The sequence below is a fragment of the Heterodontus francisci genome, chromosome 24 (genome assembly GCF_036365525.1).
Source record: "Heterodontus francisci isolate sHetFra1 chromosome 24, sHetFra1.hap1, whole genome shotgun sequence".
In the NCBI taxonomy this organism is placed as follows: Eukaryota; Metazoa; Chordata; class Chondrichthyes; order Heterodontiformes; family Heterodontidae; genus Heterodontus; species Heterodontus francisci.
The window spans coordinates 71597660-71612713 of record NC_090394.1 but is presented as its reverse complement, the minus strand read 5'-3'; the positions used below and the strand labels follow the sequence as shown (position 1 = coordinate 71612713).

Genomic DNA, 15054 nt, shown 5'->3' with positions numbered 1-15054 from the left:
TTAATCTTTTAACAAAACGATCAGATTGTTAAAGTAGAAAAATCTTGCCTAATATTTGTAAATGTTCATTGTACAGTCCTCTACATAAAATCCGTTCTGCAGCAATCAAAGGAGTCTGATATACATGTTAAATTGGAGGATGTTTTAGCGGAGTACAAACCCCTTGTGTCTACATTATTCAGTCAATACGCTGAGTAATTTTACTGATAGTGAGTGAAACTTTTTTAAATGCTTTATCAGGAGCAGCTTATAAATCTAATGTAATTTCCTTGTGTCCTCTCTTGCTTTTTTTCACTAATCTTTCTTTATCTGACACCCTATCATGAGTTTTCAGATAGCTTTTCTATGGCTTCTATGAGACAGCTTTGATACTGAGGTAGGAAGCAAATGAACAATAATTGAGCAGGTCCTATATTTAGACCCAAATCACCAGGCAAGCTGGGTACAAAATGACTTTTTTTGCTGTTCCTGAGCAATTTGTTTGCACTGAAGTTTCCCAAATCATTATCATTCTCACCTGAAATATATTTCTGAAACCAACTCTTAGCTAGCAACTTCTGTGCCTGCAATTCAGCTGAAGTATCCAACTATTAAATTGCAAAATCAGATAAGCCTGCACAATACTATCCAACATTTGCATTTTGTTGTGTGATAGTATATTGCATTCATATAGGTATCCTTTCATGCTCTCACAACACTCTTTCTATTGCTGTCAAATTTTTGATGACTGCTTGACACTTGTGTACTCTCGTAAAGGCCTGCAGATTTTAAAAGCTTGGATTTTGGTTGTGACCACAAGATGCACCTGCTAGGCTAGCAGTGGGATAGCTAAGCTCTTTGAGATAGATCCGTGGAGATTTTCTTGGAGTTTAGTCAGATGGCTGAGAGATTTAGGAGGAAAATTTCCAATTTTGAACTTGGTATGAATTCTGTATTCTTCAATCACTTTTGAGTATTCTCTTATTCAACCCCCATTCGCTTGTATCCTGCCTCGACAAGATATCAAGGCACATGAGGGTCACTGTTTTGTGGCTCAGTAGGGAGGGTGGTAAAATACTCTGAGCCCTGAAGGTTTTGACAGATAAGTGACAGCTGATGGGGTTAGATGAAGAGGGGTGGGAAGAAGCTTTTGTGGAGTATAAACACCTGCATATACCAGTTGGGCCAAATGGCCAGTTTCTGTGCTGCACATTGAGTAATTCTGTCTTTGGTAAAGTGCACATTTTGTGCCCATTGATGGGTCTGATTCATTTCTCCACCATTGTATGGTGAGGATGAGCACCAACAAAGATGGGTAATAATAAAAGCAAAATACTGCAGATGCTGGAAATCTGAAATAAAAACAAAAAGTACTGGAAAATACTCAGCAGGTCTGGCAGCATCTGTGGAGAGAGAAGCAGAGTTAACGTTTCAGGTCAGTGACCTTTCATCAGAACTGGCAAAGGTTAGAAATGTAGTAGGTTTTAAGCAAATAAAGTGGGGTTGGGGCAAGAGATAACAAAAGGGAAGGGCGTTGATAGGACAGGGTCACAGAGGATAACTGACCAGAAGGTCATGGAGCAAAGGTTAATGGTGTGCTGAAAGACAAAGCATTAGTGCAGAGAGGGTGTTAATTGACTGAAAAATGAACAGCCCTGGCCCAAAGCACAAACATGAAAAAAAACAGTGGGCAGGCACATGGTTAAAAGAAAATGAATGATGAAACAAACTGAAATAAAATAAACAAATTAAAAAAAAACTAAAACTTAAAAGGGGGACCCATCATGCTCTGAAATTATTGAACTCAATGTTCAGTCCAGCAGGCTGTAGCGTGCCTAATCGGTAAATGAGATGCTGTTCCTCGAGCTTGCATTGATGTTCACTGGAACACTGCAGCAATCCTAGGACAGAGATGTAGGCATGAGAGCAGGGGGGTGTGCTGAAATGGCAAGCAACCGGAAGCTTGGTGTCATGGTTTCGGACTAAGCGGCAGTGTTTTGCAAAGCAGTCACCCAATCTGCGTTTGGTCTCCCCAGTGTAGAGGAGACCACATTGTGAGCAGCGAATACAGTATACTAAATTGAAAGTAGTATAAGTAAATCGCTGCTTCAACTGAAAGGAGTGTTTGGGGCCTGGGATAGAGAGGAGGCAAAAGGGCCGATATTACACCTGCTGCGATTGCATGGGAAGGTGCCGTGGGAAAAGGACGAGGTATTGGGGTAATGGAGGAGTGGACCAGGGTGTTATGGAGGGACCGATCCCTTCGGAATGCTGACGGGAAGGGAGGGGAAGATGCGACTGGTAGTGGCATCAGGCTGGAGGTGGTGGAAATGGCGGAGGATGATCCTTTGGATATGGAGGCTGGTGGGGTGGAAAGTGAGGGCAAGGGGAATCCTGTCGCGGTTCAGGGAGGGAGGGGAAGGGGTGAGGGTAGAGGTGCGGGAAATGGGCCGGATATGGTTGAGGGCCCTGTCAACCACAGTGGGGGAATATCCTCGGTTGAGGAAAAAGGAAGGCATATCGGAAGCGCTATCGTGGAAGGTTGCATCATCAAAGCAGATGCGTCCGAGACGGAGAAAATGGGAGATGGAATGGAGTCCTTACAGGAGGCAGGGTGTGAAGAAGTGTAGTCAAGGTAGCTGTGAGAGTTGGTGGGCTTATAATGAATATTAGTAGACAGCCCATCTCCAGAGATGGAGACAGAAAAGTCGAGGGAGGGGAGGGAAATGTTGGAGATGGACCATGTAAAGGTGAGAGAAGGGTGGAAATTGGAAGCAAAGGTGATAAAGTTTTCCAGTTTGGTACCTGGGTTTTGCAACACTTCCTGTTGATAGATCTGGTGTTGCACCAGGGAACCTGAAATGCAGGTTCCAGGAAGTGCAAATTAGAAAATGGAATAAGCTGCAAACAGTTTCTTGACGAAATGTTTATCTTGCATCACCTTTTGGAAGTCCCTTGTGGGTAATACATCTGGTTCCATAAAGAAAAAGAAAACACTGTTGTCTTTTTCTTTTCTGGAATTTGAAATGACAGCACTGGAAGCCAACCATGCGAAAAAAAGTATTCAGACTGCATGGTCATTGAAACTAAACAGGTGCAAGCTCATTACTCTTAACCAGAAACTGGGATTTATGCTGTTCTGGGTCAACCCTCTATTTTGAATTGGAAGATGAGCCTGGCAGTCTGCTCATACATCAAGAGTGATAAATAGAGGTAGGTGTATTGGGTATTCAGTTCCTTTCCAGGAGAATTTATAGGCCATTCCTAGAAATGATAGCCTTTTGGGGAAACTTATATAACGTTGATAAATTGCATTGTTTCATGGAGTAGAGTCGGTATTCCATGTTTGTTTTCCTTTTGAATTCATTGGCTTCAGTTACGTGTCTGAAAACTCTTTATAACAATTTACTGAACCTGAGGTGAAGGGGGAAGCAAATTGATTCATTGTCGCCTGACAGTGATCTGGGAGTTCTGTGCCCATCATCTCTGGCCAGGAGCAAGGATAGGCGACCTGGCGTCATCCTAGAATATTGGATTGTATAATGTTCCATGGGTCGTCTTCATGTCTCTTCCACATCCACGCAGCTGTTGTGGCAATCATTGGGCCTACTTCTAATCTCCAGAACAGCTCTTCATTAAATTGAATTCCAGCAACTTCACAATTGAACTAAATCAGCTAGTTTGTGTTGGATTCACGCAAAGTATGTAGTGTAAAATTGGCCTGTCTGGCAGTTTGATGGGGGAGGGGGATAACTAACAGTATGGAAATTGATTGCAAAATCTTCCACTTGCTAATCTAATTTAATAGCCTTTGTTTTGAAAGGTTAATAATACAATACTTTGTGTTAGTTAAATGTTCAGTGGTGTCTCTACAGAGGGATTTCTGCACCTGAGACAGATCAGTGGACAAAGTCAAGATTTTGTGGAAGAGACATATCCTACAGAATGTGTATATATAATGGAAGAAGCATTAAATAAACTTTACTGATAGGAGGGTTGATCACTGTAGGACATAGATTTAAGATAATGGGCAAAAATCCGGAGATGAGATGAGAATTTTTTTTACGCAGTAAATTGTTGTGATCTGGATGTGTCGCCTGAAAGGGCGGTAGAAGCAGATTCAGTAATAACTTTCAAAAGGGAATAGGATATACATGTGAAAAGGAAAAAAATGCAACAGTATGGGGAAAGAGCAGGGAAGAGGGACTAATTGGGTCTTTTAAAAAGCCAGCACAGACAAAGTGGACTGAATGGCCTTTCTATGCTGTATAATTCCATGATCCTATGATTCTCGTGTCCTAACTTTTGCATTCTATGAGGCCAGTTAAAAGAGCATGTATATATAATTGGTATATACTTCAATAAACAAATTAATGGTTTAGCACTTTAGAAACCGAGACGGGAGATTATATTTGGTCTCAATGGGTATGGCGGTATAGTGGTTATGTTACTGGACTTGTAATCCAGCAAATGTGAGTTCAAATTGTGAGCACGTGGCAGTTTGAGAATTTGATTTCAGTACTTTAAAAATAAATTAATAAATCTGGCAATAAAAAGCTGGGAAACCTGCCGTTCTTACCTGGTTTGACCTATAACTGCCCTTGATTATCAAACCACTTGTGGTTCAAGACGAAAACCCACCACCGTCTCAAGTCAACTTGGGATGGGCAATCAATGCCAGCCTGTCAAGCCACACCCACATCCCAAAAAAAACCAGCTGTACCAGGCATATGCATTTGATAACCATGATTTACATATAGAGTAAAAAAATAGCACACCTGTTTCTCTATGCAGGATCTGTTTTAACAGTGCGCAACTTACACATCTGTTATACCTTAAATTAGTTTCATAGATTGTAAATACCATGCTAAATTTATTGATAAGTCCTGTAAACTACGGTGTTGTTTCCTGAAACCCTGAGAGTTCCCAGATGTGCTTGTAGCTACAGTGTTGAAGATTTATTCATTGCAGTGCACCTGTGTTCTTGGCAGCATTGTTGCTTGGTTTATACATGATAGCTGTCATTCCTTCTCAAAACTGTTCTGATTAAATGCTTTTCTTAATGAAATCAGTTAACAACGCGCGGGTGATTTCCATAATGGACTGATAGATTTTAATGAAAGCATATGTTTTATGATCATTTCAGGATGGTGCCTCTGCACATTGTGAATTAGATATGCCAGTACTTATGCTGAAGTTAGCAGGGAAGGAATTGCCACTCATGAAATGAGAATAAACTAATTGAATTAAATCAAACCTAAAAACAGGGAAATTTGCCAAACTAGCATTAAATGGAAGATTCCCTTTGGCAGTGTTACTTAAATCAAGGAATTATATAAAACATAATCACCAGATGAGAAGCATGTTCTTGGTAACTTTTGATTCTAGAGAGCAGCAGCCAAGGGTCAAGTTGAAAAAGATCTAGGGTCTTTTTAATCAGCAGTGTAAGCTTAACTATATTGCCGCAATAGTAGAAAACAGGTTGAAGGAAGTCTGTTCAAATGGCCTGTTCTAGCCACTGAGACAAATGAAAGACATTTACACCCTGAAAGTGGGACAAAGAGAAGTCAACAGTCCTGGTCCTGGTGAATTCCATTGGGATTTTTCTGCTGGTATGCCACAACATACATAATGGAACTTGAACAACTAATCATTTGATTAAGTAAGGAAGGAAAAATGGCGAGATAAAATGTGAGGTCTCTCAACAGGAGAGGGTTGGTTATTTTTGGTAGTGATACCTACATTGGGGTGGCGCAGTGGTTAGCACCGCAGCCTCACAGCTCCAGCGACCCGGGTTCAATTCTGGGTACTGCCTGTGTGGAGTTTGCAAGTTCTCCCTGTGACCGCGTGGGTTTTCGCCGGGTGCTCTGATTTCCTCCCACAGCCAAAGACTTGCAGGTTGATGGGTAAATTGGCCATTAGAAATTGCCCCTAGATTAGGTAGGTGGTAGGGGAATTGAGAGAAGGTGGGGATGTGAGAGGGTAATGGGATTAATGTAGGATTAGTATAAATGGGTGGTTGATGGTCGGCACAGACTCGGTGGACCGAAGGGCCTGTTTCAGTGCTGTATCTCTAAATAAATAAAATAAATAAATAAATTTGTGGGGTCTTTCCTCACTCTAGATTCTATAGCCTCCATTTTTTTATATTGCTCTTGAGCAAGTCCCAACTCCCTATGGCTTAAGCATATCTTCACCAGCTTTGAAATCTTAGGCCTTTGGTGAAGTGCCCAAGATAGTAAACAGAAAACTCTTCAATTATGTTTAGCTACTGGAATTACTCTGTGCCTCCACAGATTTCTTCTTGCATTGATAAACAGTAGATTATTGTCGCATCAGACTTCATTTTTTTTATTGAACAATATAGCATAAATTTGCAATAAGTTCAGTTTATTTCCTTGAAAGAAAAATGATTGTCACAATCCAATACTGTTCTTTAGAAATAACGTCATGTACACAGTGATTTTATGATTTCTCTCTCCATTTTGGAAGCTGAACTAGCTCGCCATAACTCTTGAAAATGCAATCTGATTAACAGTTTTCAATTTGAATCATTTTCTGCCTATTAAAAGTAACTGGTTGCCATACATATAATAGTGAATCACCCCTGGAGCCTGCAGTTTGAACTGCCTGTAGGGGTATTTGGGGTAGTGTGGATGGGAGATGGTAGAATGGGAAGGGAAAGGGCAGGCGGAGGAAGCAGCAGCTGAAATTGGGTGTGTTGTGGTTTATCTGTTCAATATTCACAAGTAGTGTTAGGCTATATAAATGAGCATGGAGATTGGCTATTGGCCAAGGCATGGATGTCCACTGGTAAGTTTAAAAAGTAAAATAAAATAAGTGGGAACACATCAAAGCTGCAGTACTGGATACTTTCCAATGAGGTCATCGTACCCAGCGCCAAGAAGAATAGGGACTGGTTTGTTGAAGGTGTCAAGGAAATTCAAGATCTGCTAACAATAAAAACATCAGCTCATCAAGGTCACCTGGCTCAGCTGGCCAGACAAGAGATAAAGGCAGCCTATCGTCAAGCATGCAGCACCCTTCAATGTAAACTGAGGAACATCCAAAATGACTGGTGGCTTGCACTTGTGGAAAAAACTTAACTGTACGTTGATATTGGTGACATAAGTTTCTATGAAGCACTAAAATCTGTCTATGGAGCAGCACATCAAACCCAGAACCCCTTGAGGAGCACCGATGGCAAGACCCTACACACCAACAAGGAGTCAGTCCTGGATTGCTGGTAGGAGCACTTTGAAACACACTTCAGTGCCACGTGCACAGTGCATGATACTGCAATCAATTGCATCCAAAAGCAACCCATCAAAGGAGAACTGGATGAGAGCCCAACTCTGGAGAAAACTGTGACCACCATCAACCAAATCAAGAGCAACAAAGCCCTGGAGTCAATGGAATTCCACCAGAATCCTTGAAGCATGGTGGCCCTGCCCTATACACCAAACTCCATGAGTTTTTCACTGCCTCATGGCAGGATTTCACGGGATCTTCATGATGCTGTTATCATTACCCTGTACAAAAACTAAGGAGAAAAATCAGACTGCTGCAACTACCATGGGATCACCCTCCTTTCTATTGCTGGAAAGATCCTGGCTAGAATACGTCTCAACCAGCTTGTGCCTACCATTGTAGATGAAAACCTCCCAGAGAGCCAGTGTGGTTTCAGAAGAAATCGAGGCACCAAGAACATGGTAGTTGCACTCAGAATTACAAGAAAAGTGTTGTGAGCAAAATAAAGACCTGTATATAATTTTCGTAGACCTCACCAAGGCATTCGATACTGAGTGGAGATGGACTTTGGAAAATCCTTGAAAAACTTAGATGCCTGCCCAGGTTCCTGGCCATGGTGAAGCAGCTTCATGAAAATCAGTACGGACAAATCAAGCAAAACAGAACCTCTTGAGTCCCTTCCAAATTTCCAATGGCGTGAAACACGGATGTTTGCTGGCCCTGAGCTTATTCACCATCTTTTTCAGCATGATGTTGCAGCAGGCAACGGAAGACCCTTGAGGGAGTTTACGTACACTTCAGGAATGATGGAGACCTTTTCAACCTCGGGCATCTTCAAGCTCACACAAGAAAAATTCATCCGTGAACATCTTTTCGCCGATGACTGTGGGCCAGGAGAGCAGAGTCAATCAGACCTGTGACATTCAACACTTTTTTCTGAGGCAGCACAACTCTTCAGGAAAAAAATCAGTTTAAAGAAAACTGAAGTCCTGCATCAGCCTGCACCCCAAGAAGAATATAGACCACCAAACATTGTCATCGAGGGAACTGAACTGAATGCCGTCAAACAATTTACTTATTTGGGGAGTGTCATCTCATTTGATGCCACCATAGACAAGGAAATGGACAATAGGCTTTCAAAAGCAAACAGTACATTCGGCAGACTTTGCAGACGAGTGTGGAGCAACCACAGTCTCAGAGCACAGACCGAACTCAGTGTACAAAGCCGTAGTCGTCTCTACCCTTCTGTATGGCGTGGAGTCGTGGATCCTATACCATCGTCCTGTCCGCCTTCTAGAGCGCTTCCATCAGCGCTGCCTCCGTAGCGTCCTCAAGATCCACTGGCAGGACCGCATCACAAACATTGAAGTCCTGGAAATAGCCAATGTCACCAGCATCGAGGCCATCCTCCTGCAAAGCCAACAGCATTAGGTGGGTCACGTTGCCCGAATGGATGACAGTCGCCTGCCCAAGATCATGTTGTATGGAGAGCTGACCACTTGTAAAAGGAACAGAGGGGCCTCATTGCAAATCTTTCAAGGGATTCCCTGAAGAAGTCCTTCTCTGTCTGCCACATTGCCCATTGCCAGTGGGAAGCGCAGGCCATAGATTGTGATGTCTGGAGATGCACACCTTCACTTGCACCCACTGTGGGAGAATCTGCCGGTCACGGATAGGCCTGACTAGCCACCAGTGGGCCTGCAACCAATGAGTACAATCTTCTCAAAATCTTTGTCCGTGAAAAAATGCTAAGAGATTTCCATGTAGTGTTAGGCTATGTAAATGAACCTGGAGATTGGTAATTGGATGGCCATTGGAAGGTTTAAAAATTAAAATAAAATAAGTTTGTACCTTTTTTGATCTTGGGAACTGCCAGATACCCAGAAAAATTTAACAAATACAAGTTTTGCTTGCTTTCCCTGGAGTAATCCTTTAACATGGCCACACATGTTGAATGACCCTGAGTTGTGGCGTTCCACTAATCACAAAATTTCTACAATTGAGAGCTACGCAGAATATTTTGTGCTGCAGTTCCTCAGACTTTGCTCGTATCTAAAGTTCCAAGTATTTCAGAATTTTCTGTGACTTTGATCTTGACTAACGTTATTACTTTTTGTGATTGGTTAGTGATAAGATGCTTTTTTGGCTGGCATTTTCCCCTGGAGAGTTAGAGTTGTATTTTTGTTTTTAGCAAACTGGTGTATTTGAAGAAAGCTGAGGAATTTTGCCAAAGATTGAAGTTTGATTTGTGGTGTCATTAAGAATGTCCTGCAGAAAATGTTTATTTTCTGTCTGTATCAGATAGCTTTGCAGCTACAGATCTCAAACCTTGTATTTATTTTCCCCACTCCCCAATTTTAAATTTCTGATTCTATAATTTTTCTCTTGAGGGCATCCATTCTTTGTTGGCTGAGACTGAGTGGGGTAACCAGTTTGCAAGCCTCTGGCAGTTGGCAATATTCATGTCTGAATGATCTCTCAAAATAATCCACAAAAGTAACCTGGGCAGTGCACTTTTAGCTTTACTTTTTTGTCTAAAAAGCCTGCATCATTAGTAGGAGCAGAATCTGTTATATTTACCACCTGTTTAGAAGACAGTTGCAAATTATTTTTAAATTTCTGTCTGTTTGCTACATTTCATAAAATCCTCTATGAAACTGATATTTTTTCCAAAATAAAGAGCACTTGCTCAGTTCATAAATTACTCCATAAAGTACAGATTTAATGAGGAATAGGCCTATATCATTCTATCATGGCCAGTCTTTAAAGTTACAGGAGTAGTCAAGTCTTGTTTCAATTGTATAGAACCTTGATTAGACAGCACCTGGAGTACAGTGCGCAATTTTGGTCCCCTTACCTTAGGAAGGATATTACTGCCATAGAGGGAGTGCAACGAAGGTTCACCAGACTTGTTCCCGGGATGGTGGGACTGTCCTGTGAAGAGAGATTGGGGAAACTGGGCCTTTATTCTCTAGAGTTTCGAGGAATGAGAGGTGATCTCATTGAAACCTACAAAATACTTAAAGGGATGGACAGGGTCGATGCAGCTAAGATGTTTCCCCTGGTTGGGGAGTCCAGAACCAGGGGACACAATTTCAAAATAAGGGGGAAGCCATGAGGAAGAGATGAGGAGAAATATCTTTACTCAGAGGGTTGTGAATCTTTGGAATTCTCTACCCCAGAGGACTGTGGAAGCTCAGTCATTGAGTATGTTTAAAGCAGAGATTGACAGATTTCTAAATACAAATAACATAAGGGGAAAAAGGTATCTAAGTGGAAGATCAGCCATGATCATATTGAATGGCGGGGTGGGCTGAATGGCCTACTCCTGTTCCTATGTTCCCATACATCCCTGGAATTGTGATTATTATAGTAACAGGGGAGAATTGTCCCAGTTTTCACTAGTGGTACATATTTCCTTTATTTCTCTCTCTGAAGTTCAGTTTTAAGATGCTATTTAATAACATGTATTTCCCTTTATTCCACATCCCTTCTTAGACTTTCCTACACCTCACATCTTTTCCACCAACTGAGAGGATGGGTAGTGGACCCGTTCACAGACTTGTCAGTCCTGTGCTGGTCGCAAGAAGGTGCAAGAGATTTTTTTTTTTTCTCCCTCGCAGTTGGAGCAGAAGCTTGCAATGATGGCATTCATGAGCACGATCCACATCCCAAACCTGTTAATTGCAGCAGGGGACCAGCCCAGTGACTGTCCTCAGTTGGCAAAATGATGCTCAGTATGTGATGTATTCTATGTCTCATGAAACAATTTGCTCAATTTCTTTTCTCCTTTGTATTTGTTGTGTGTCCTCCCATTTTGATTTTGTTTATTCCGTTTACAATGTAGTGGTAATCTCAAATTTATCGTGTTCTTGAGTTCACTTTTAAGGTATTATGGGCCAGTACTTCAGAATGGTTTTTTTTCTTTGTCCTGCCCTACTGCCAAAAAAAATTCCTAAATTATATTCAGCTAATGCAAAATTAGAGGTGGGCTACTGTACAAACAAGTTATGAATTTCTGAACAGATTGTGTTAGAACATGCCTCTAACAGTTATTGTTTGAACTTTTATGATCTGAAGATGTTCCTGAGCAGGAAAGGGATTAGTCTGAAAGCAGTTTGAGAGGTTCCTCAGGTCTGCAGCCTGGAATAAACGCTGCCAATGTTGAAATTAGCAAGTTCATTCATGATTTCTGTACCAGTGATTGTTCAATAGAGAAACTCCAAGAGTAAGATCATCCTGGCTCTAAAATGCTCATTTATTTGAAACCTTTTATTCGAAGATGCCTGCTTTCAAGGGTTCTGTACCTTAATATGAGAGCGGTTTAATTTTTTTTATTCTGACAGTAAAGGGTCACAGAGTGTAGAGTCATTTATAGCACAGAAGGAGGCCATTTGGCCCATCAAGCCCATGCCAGCTCTCCAAGCCTTCAGTTTTTAAAAGATAGATGATGTAGCTTACCTGAAATTGGCCGAGGGGATTTTTTTTATCTTAGTTTTTTTTTGTCTCACTGCTTGATGGATCATGCTTTTTGTATATTCATATGTTGAACTTATTTATATTCTGAATAACTTGACCAGGTATTTAATGGATTTCTACCAGCTCCAGCAAATTGAGACTTCGAAACAAGAGTCTCCAGCTGAAAGCTTAATTTGTCTCCTTTCAGATGAAGGACCTGCCTTTTCAAAAGCTTATTTTCATCGCTACTGTTTTATGAAATGCTTGTTGAAAACCAAAATGTGTATTTGGGTGATACTGGCAAGGCTACATTTATTGCCCATTCTTTAGTTACCCTGAGAGGATGGCGATGGGCTGCCTGCAGTCTTTGTAGTGTTAGTGCTATTGCAATAATAGGGAATGTGATCATGGTACAGGTGGCTGAGGATATGCAACTCCATGCTTCTGAGCGTGAAATGCCGGAGTGCCTCTGTCTACAAATTTAATAGATTCTTACTGGAAGTATTAGTGACTCTGTTGGCAGCAGCCAGTTGAAAGCATACCACTCCTTCAAATCTGGATATCTCAAACCATGTGCCAACTTGAAATTGGGCAATAATATCTGCTGTAAGAGTTTAATTTTAATGTGTCTATTTCTTAAAATCATAGCCAGCGGGTCTCCGCTAACATAATTTTGTTTACAGATCAGCATTTTAGTGGCTTGCCTGCAGTTTTGGTGACAGCCACTGGGACCAAACCATATTTTTCAGCAGGCAGCAATTAAACACTAATTATTTTGGACTGTACAGTAATGTCCTCTCACTTTCCTTTGATGCTTATTTGTCTATTAGCTTCTTATATTAACCCTCAAAAAGTTAATTTGGCCTCCGAGCACTTGGATCTAACATGTATAAGTTTATGAGAAAGAAAACATTGTTGCCAAACATTTTTTATGGAACGTCACAGGTTCCTGTGAATTAACGAGTGGGTAGCAGCTGGATGAGAAATTTTAGGCATCGAGTCAAAAATGTAGGCGCGTTGGCAATGAAAACTTGTGGCTAAATTGAGAACCGAATGAGCTTCAAAAGCAGTTTATTTCATCAGAAATCTGCTCTCCAATATTTTTTTTTGCTGACTTCTGACAAAGGGAATGCATGATCTTTGCAGAAATCTCAGCTGGAACTGTTTATGTAATGGACTAAACAGAAGAAAATGCAGGTGGAAGGGCAGTTGTGAAATTTGCATCAAATATTCTTTGATGCCACCTGCAATAACGGGTAAATACTCTACATTTCCTACTGTGGCTTAAACAATTGTAGAGACTCTCCTCCCTCCCTCAACCTCCTTTATGTTGCACTGCAAGGACTCGACACCATGATGGCAAAATATTGCAAACTTAACTGCACAAGACTCCTTTTACTTTTAAATCTTGCATTTATTTTTGCTCTCTGATGCCAAAGCTTCAACTTTCGCACCTTTCTGTCACCTTGCGTTCAGTCAAAGCCAATGTGCAGTGATTTAAGTCAGCAAGAAAACCATCCTGGCTGCTGCTTGTGGCTTCTTTACAGTGGCTATGTTTCAAAATCAACAAAGGGATGGCGCTCCTCCGGAGGTACTGAGACTCAGGATAGCTCCAGAGATTGCAGTCACCCTCTCTTCATGCACTTATTCACGTACAGTTTTTGGCAGAAGGGTGAGCTGAGATTCATCCTGAGTGAACGGGCCAGCAGACCATCTTCATGTATTGTAAAAGGTCTGCCAGAGTTAGTAAAATTGCTAAGCAGACCGTTGAAAAATATTGGACATTTGAAAGCTAATGCATGTCCACTTAGTTCTATTCCACTGGTGCTGTGGAATCTGTCCTATGCTCCTGCCCTGAATAACACATGCAAAATAATTACACAAATGCCATTTTACATTGGCTTGTTACAGCGTTACTCTTCAGGTACAAACAGCATGTCATCACCTGTATTGTAGGAAAAAGTGAGGGTATGTTGAAGTGTTAGTGCAGCCATGACATTTAGAATTATTGGAAGGGCACTTGTATTTAAATGTTTTTCTGCTCATTGAAGTGGGGGATGAGAGTGTGGGGAATGGAGCATACTGCATTTCAGGAACCAAGTTTCAAGATCAAACAATCCGAGAGCAGATAGAGCATAGGCAGATGTAAAATAAACAATATGCCTTTACACCAATCCCAGAAGAGCACCCCACTGCACTCATTTCCCTTACCAATGATCTTGTAGCCCCTTTGAGCAAGATTATCAAATTAGGGGCAGTTTTGTGTTGTAGATCTGTCCTCAATAGGATCTGGAGTAAAAATTGCCCCAAGTCATTTCACTGGTGAGTCTTGAACCTATCGGACAGTGGAAGCTTTTATCCCATCATACTGGACCAGATTGGTACCCAAGTCCCGGAGCTGAATAACTAGTATCTAATTCACTGTACCACCCATATCTCCAAAATTGGTGCATTTTCAAACATGCTGGTGTTACAGTAATTCCATCTTTCTGGCTAAAAGTAATTTATTTTGTGCTTGTCTTAGGTATTTTAAAATTGTGGGGATGGAGGGAGGTGGGCAGGAATAAAAACAGCTACAAGTGACTGGAATTTTATTTTTGCACCCAATATCAGAAGTTAATAGCCTTAGTGATGTTGGCCTTGGCTCTGTAAGTAGCACTCCCGCCTCTGAGGCAGATGGTTCTGGGTTCAGGCCCTACTCTCGAAACTTGTAGCAAATAATGTAGGTTGACACATTAGTGCAGTACTGACAGTTTAGTGTTGGTCCATTGTCCGAGATATCATCTTTCAGATGAGTTCCCATCTGTCGTCTTGGATAATTGTAATAGATCCCAAGGCACAATCCAGAGATGATCACTGGAGTTCTCCTGGTGTCCTGGTCAACACCATTGACTGTGAAGTGCTTTGGGATGTGGTTCTGAAAGATTCAAGTTCTTACTTTGACTATATTTTAAAGGAAGAAACACTGTTAACCCGCTGTATGTTTTATATACCAATCGCTTCTCTGCCTTTTGGCTAAGACCAAGAATAGTATCTGTTCTTTATCAGTTTACCTGGCAGGGGAGAAACCATGACCAGTGGCCTTTGATCCTGTCCTGGGTATGCTTTGAGTAAAAATGGCTATAACCAATCTTCAAGCTTCAAGCCGTTGAACAACACCGTTCGGGTGGTTGTGAAGGACAAGGAAGGAGATGCACCGGTTGATCGTACCTTCTTCATCAAGAAAATCCTCATCGATTGCTGTGGATTCCAAGCTACGGACATCTTCTGCCTGCAGGACTTCCCCAGCAGTGGATATTTCGACGTGACGTTTAAGAATGTGGCGGGATGCATCAAGTTCCTGAAGGTGTTCAAGGAGAAAGGGAA

The 15054-nt window shown here is 41.5% G+C and overlaps 1 protein-coding gene and 1 pseudogene across 1 annotated transcript in view; both read left to right on the top strand.

Moving 5' to 3' along the window:
• The window catches only part of LOC137383521 (dynein axonemal assembly factor 5-like), a 116212-nt gene that overhangs the window by 24644 nt on the left and 76514 nt on the right, over nucleotides 1-15054 (top strand). The gene's annotated exons all lie outside the window — the stretch shown is intronic.
• On the top strand, nucleotides 14684-14819 carry LOC137383731 (U2 spliceosomal RNA; annotated as a pseudogene).